Here is a 6,243-nt window from a genome sequence, read left to right on the forward strand (position 1 = left end):
ACGCGGAATTATTGATTAAAACTGTTAACGTTGAATATTTGATAACATATTAAAGAATAGAGTACGGAATATTATTACCTATTGTTATATATTTGACAAATTACAGCTAGGTCCTGATGAAGACAAAAAACTTTTCGACTAGAATTTTTTAAAAGAAAGGGATATTTTTTATTTGGTATTTTTTTCATTACCCTATTGAAAAATTATTAAGTTCCAGGGCAAAAATGGTGCATAAAATAGCAATATTTTTTAAGGCCGCTTGACATGATGCAAGACAACGTGCAAGAAATTGCATGCAATTTATTACAATGTCAATATATTGTATAGATAATATTGCATTTTATTAAATACTAGATTTGCCCGCGGCTTCGCTGCATTGAAGCCATTATAGTATCAGAGATGAAGTTTTAACAACATATTTCTCTGTAACAAAAATAAATACGAGGTTCGGCTATTAAATAACGAGTCTGGTTACGAAAAAGGGTTTTATTATAAAAATTATTCTACATTCGAATGCTCCCCTTCAATATACTCCCTTACCCTCGCCACACACCTTTCCACACGTTTTTTTCAATCATCGAAGCAGTGCTGGAAGTCTTCTTTGGTGAGTACCTTTAGGAGCTCTGTTGTTTGTTGCTTTACCTCTTCCATCGACTCAAATCGGGTTTTTCCCTTTTCTAAATGCACTCTCTTTACCTGTAATATCTGCCACTGTGCTTTGTTATGTTTTAATTTGGACTGGAATAATTGGAATCATAATGAATATCATCTAATCAAAAAATGACACCTAACCTCAAAAAATCAAAGATTTATTCGCGAAAATTACGAATTAGGCGACATCTGTTAATTTTATTTCAAACTTCAACAGAAGTGAACAAAATACTAACAAATGTTGTTGTTCTATAAACAATAGGAAGTATTATTTGCAATTTTAATTTAAATAGTAAAATAATATACTTGTTTAAAGTGTAAAGCAAACCACATATCCATAAGATGCATTTCGAAAATAATAAAAACGTGATAAAAATTGTAGTGTTACAAATGTTCTATTCTAATGGCCAATAAAACTCTTGTATCCCTTTTTGGTAGTTTCTTGTCGACATGCAAGTCTCTTCCTCCCATACTTACTGGAATAAATACATATCCAATATTTGACTACATCATTCAGATTAATTGTTACCTCCTGAGGGCTTGGAAGTTAGACTTGACTTTTGTAGACCATGATATAACTGCCCTTGTACAGTAAAAGTTGGTGAAAATCCGGGCATTCTTATCTTTTTATCAACTCCAAAGGATGTCATTTGAAAACAAGAATTATATCTCTTATTTTGCTTAAAAATTGCTTTGACTCATGTGTAATACTTAACAATAAAGTTTTTGAATTCTCTTCTGGTTCACTAAGTAATTGAAGTGAAACTTGAACACTGGAACAACACATCCCATCAGTTTCATCTTTCCATTTGAGAGCGTCGCAATATATAGAAAAATTCCAAACATCCAATTGACTATAGTTTCAGACTAACCACATGATATCTAACCTCAAAAATTCAAATAGTTTTATACTGCATATATAATGACAAAAAAAATGACAACAAATATAGAAAAATTCCAAAGAGCTGAAACTATAGTCAATTGGATTGGATATTGACGTGACAGTTGATAATATAGGTATTACAGTACTTAGGGCTGGTACTTCATTACTAGAATGCTAGATGGCGTTGAAGAAGCTAGATTTTGAGATTGTTGGACAAATTATTTTTTTATCTTTCTTGAAAATATTTTTTTTTCCATTAAAAATATCTTATGTTATTTCTAATATCCCCAAGAATATGTGTACAAATTTTGATTATAATCAGCTAAGTAGTTTTCGCGTGAAACCGTAACAAAAAACTCACATTCACATTTATAATATTAGTAAGGATTTGTATCTTGAAAGAATGAAATGTCCTATTTTATGTGACATCAAAACTATATTATCAAATTTGAGTATTGCCTTCATTTCGGCTAAAGGACATATTGGAATACGTGGTAATGAAACAGCTGATCGATTAGCAAAAGATTCAATACTAAATGGACATACATTAAGAGTTGCGATCAATTCAAAAAAAGAGAAAATGTACGTATCCTGGTAGAAACACTGGGATTCTGCCTCACGAACCTCAAATAACACCTATTTTCAAATTTTCACATATTATTTTCACTATTTAGCTATGTTTTTTGTTTATATATTTTCAAATAAAATTCATAATTCTAAATTAATAATTTTTTGATAATTAACTCATAGCTGGCGCTGTCAGATGACGTGCGGCTGTATCCCCATCACAATATACGAGGGTGTATTGATATCTAGTTAGCTTAGACCAGTTCCATGCATAAACAAAATATTGCGTTACCATAGGAACGAACAATAACTTATTAGAAGTGTTAGTGCAAAGTTTGACACCGAAATTGTGAGAATAGAAAAATTGAAGTATCGAGTAATCATCAAGTACCTGTATTTAAAAGGGTTAAAAGGTGATCAATGTCCTTCGTATGCGATCGTGAAAAATTGGACTGCAAGCTTCAAAAGAGGTAAATTTTCCATTGAAGATGATGACCGATCGGGAAGGCCAATTTCTGTGTCAGTTCCCGAAAATATCGATGCAGTTCATGACATGGTTTTATCAGACCGTCGAATTGGGCTAAAACAGATAACTGAAGCACTGAATATTTCATACGAACGCGATCATCATATAATTCACGTCAATTTGGACATGAGAAAAATTGCTGCAAAATACTGCAATTTAGAAACGATGTAGACTTCTTAAATCGAATTATTACTATGCATGAGACTTGGGTACATTTCTACGATCCAGAAACAAAACAACAATCGATGGAATGTCGAGACTCTGGTTCGTGTCCAAAAATTTGCTGGAAAAGTTCTTGCTTCAGTTTTTTGGGATTGCCATACAGTAATCATGAATGATTTTTTGGAAACAACCAGAGATTAATACTCGAAATTACTGACCACTATATGGGAAAAAAATTAAAGAGAAACTATCCAAAGGTGTTTTGTTTTTGCAGGACAACGCCCCTGGACACAAATCTCATGTTGCCATGCAAAAAATTCGTGTTTTAGGGTTTGAATCTTCCAACGAGGAGGTAATAAAAGCTGTGGAGATCTGGTTTGTAGAACAAGAAAAAACATTTTTTTGAAAGGTCTAGAGACGTTGCAGGTTCGCTGTAATAAATGTATCCAATTAAGGGTAGAATATGTTGAGCAATAAAATATTTTGACATTGAAATTTTGTTTAGTCCTATAGTAGGCTAAGAATTTTTCAACATATCCTCGTATAAATTAGAAAAGAATACGAAATTGAACTGATTTACAATTGTGAAGACATTACGGAAAATTACCGTAGTCAACAAGATATTATCATAAATTGTGCGTAAAAGGAGGTTGATTATATGATAGGAGTCTTTTTACAGAGTGCACGGTTAATTATAACTAGATGACTAAGAGATAAAAGAACCTTTGAATACTTTAGCGAGTTGAAAAATTCCTCTACTAAATGAATTATCTACATGACCGACTTATCTTTATATTCGTCGACAAAACATCTGTAAGCATCAGCGTAGAGAGCGGACTGGTGATGCTTAAGACTTGCTGAAAGTTTTTTCTTTGGAGTTCTAAAATTGTTTTAGTTCTAGTCTTAATCCTTTATTATAATGAAGGCACTTCACTTTAACTGAAAAAATTGTATTTAATCTGGTATGGTAGGAAATGATATTGCTTTACAGAAACGTGTAAGACGTGAAAATAATGCAGTGACATAAGAAAAGAATTTCTCATACGACCATGGCGCCAAATTCGAACCTTCGAACCATTGGACAGGTAGAAATCTAGCGTAATCGCTGATAATATAGAATTCGATGGTACATGAGGTGTGCACAATGTATCAAAATAAAAGATTTCTACTATTCACTTCTGGAATAATTTCGAAAATCAATATTTCGAAAATGTATTTTGCCGTTCTTCAAAATAGAAAACAACTACTTTCCTGTCTAATTCCTCAACGAATATTGAATTACAACCCCTCCGAAGAGCGTGATGAAAATCGACATTTTTGTCGATATTAACATCCCCAATGGCTCGCAATCACCAGGAGGGATGTAACTACTGACTAGTTTCGACGTTATTACGTTTCATCAGAGCAGTTTACACCCCTCGTTTGGCCTTGAGACCCGAACTGAAGACAACGTCAAACAGCGTCGCACTTGGTACATGTAGTTAAAACATTTCCCAGCGAATGCTAAGTGGCGTCATCCTCACTTCCAACTTCGAACCTTCGAACCATTGGTCAGGTAGAAATCTAGCGTAATCGCTGATAATATAGAATTCGATGGTACATGAGGTGTGCACAATGTATCAAAATAAAGGATTTCTACTATTCACCACTGAAATTATTTCGAAAATGTATTCCGACGATCTTCAAAGGGGCTGTAATTCAATATTCGTCGAGGTATTAGCTAGGAAAGTAGTTGTTTTCCCATCTATTTTGATACACTACTATCTGAAGACTACGGGTAGCTCATACCCAATGGTTAACAATCCGTAACTTTTATATGGATACTAAAATTCTTTGTCTGTTGTTAAGATAGTGATTTATATGAATGTATCATTTTAATTGAAGAGAAGGTTCATATATTAGCTGACATTTGTACATAAGCAGGGACGGCTAGTGAATAAGCGCTGCAGTGCTGCAGAGGTCTCAAAAACATTGAGAATAAAAAAATGATAATTACATCATTACATAGTTTGATAATTGAATCATTTGAAAATGATAATTACATCATTACATAGTTTAGGTCTTTAAAAAAAATAGGAAAACGAGAAGAAATGAAATGAAATAAGACCCCATGTCCGAAACGATCGAAGAGATGGTCTAGGAGAGTTACAATAGATCAAATTATTAGCGAAGTAGATTCACGGCCTTTACGCACTGGCTAATTTAATAATTAAATTAAAGTAATAATGAGATAAACTTATACAACCTTTTTTTTTCACTTGTCAGAAAAAAAAACTTCGCTGTCGCCTTGTATTAAAGGCCGCACTATTATTATTGTTACTTACAAGTTCACAAAATGGTTCCCTAGGTCGTCCCTGTTCAGCTACTATGGAATTTTAAAAATCTGGCGAATTCGCGCCCATTTTTTTATAAATAACAAAACTCGTTTGATGTTTATTTATCTATAATTTTTTAGTAGCAGACGGTTTATTTACAGTATTTCTTCTGATTAATTTTTACGAAAGTCTATTTATTTCTTTTGTTACTATTTGTTCCAGAAATTTATACAATTTTATTTATAAATTTAAATAAATAGTCGTAGTGAAAAGAAGGAATTAGTAAAAGTAATCACAGAAATTATTTAAGTGATATTTATAAGTAAATTATTAAAAGTGTATTGTATGTTGTGTAAATAAATTAAGAACGTAAGAGACAGTTTTATTAATTCACCCTACGAATAGAAAGAGCGTAAATAAATACGAAAAACGTTACATTATTAATCTGAGAAACCCGAAACCGTTCTACGGGCTCTTTCCATGATATACGATGACCAACGTCTGACCGATCTAAAACATTGACGTGTTTAAATGGAGAAGTTCACTGCATTCAGTCCTACGCAAAGCGTAATACGGTGGATTGATGCCGATAAAATAGCCTTAAATTATAAGTGATTTGTGTGTGTTTTTTTTGTGGAATATCCAAGTTTCTAACTATTAAAAAAAAGATATAATTAAAAACTGTAGGCAACTACCAAATATTATAATAGAGAAAACTGTTGTTAGTAGGGTAAAAGCTACAAAAGAAGATTTATTAAAGACATTTGTACCCAAAATGATTTGTGCATCACATTGGACGGAAATAGGGTTCAGCAATCTAGAGCAATTAAGTTTGAAGATAAAGATACACGAAAGTTCCAGAAATCATCTTTATGATTGTTCTTCTAACCTCTACCCACCATAGTACGGATGTACTATTGTAGACCATGTTTTAAATTTGAAATTTCCACCGAATATTAAACGCGACGTTCGGATACTGTAGTCGAACCTCATTCTGGGTTAGGATCCGCAATCAACTGTTAGGCGATTATCTGAACCCGGCTTATAGTTTCCAAAAAGTCCTCTTGTCAAGTGTATGGTTATCGGATAAATTTTTTGTACCATAGATCTAAATAGTTTTGAAATAATTTTCAAACACC

The sequence above is a fragment of the Diorhabda sublineata genome, chromosome 9 (assembly GCF_026230105.1).
Source record: "Diorhabda sublineata isolate icDioSubl1.1 chromosome 9, icDioSubl1.1, whole genome shotgun sequence".
Classification (NCBI taxonomy): domain Eukaryota; kingdom Metazoa; phylum Arthropoda; class Insecta; order Coleoptera; family Chrysomelidae; genus Diorhabda; species Diorhabda sublineata.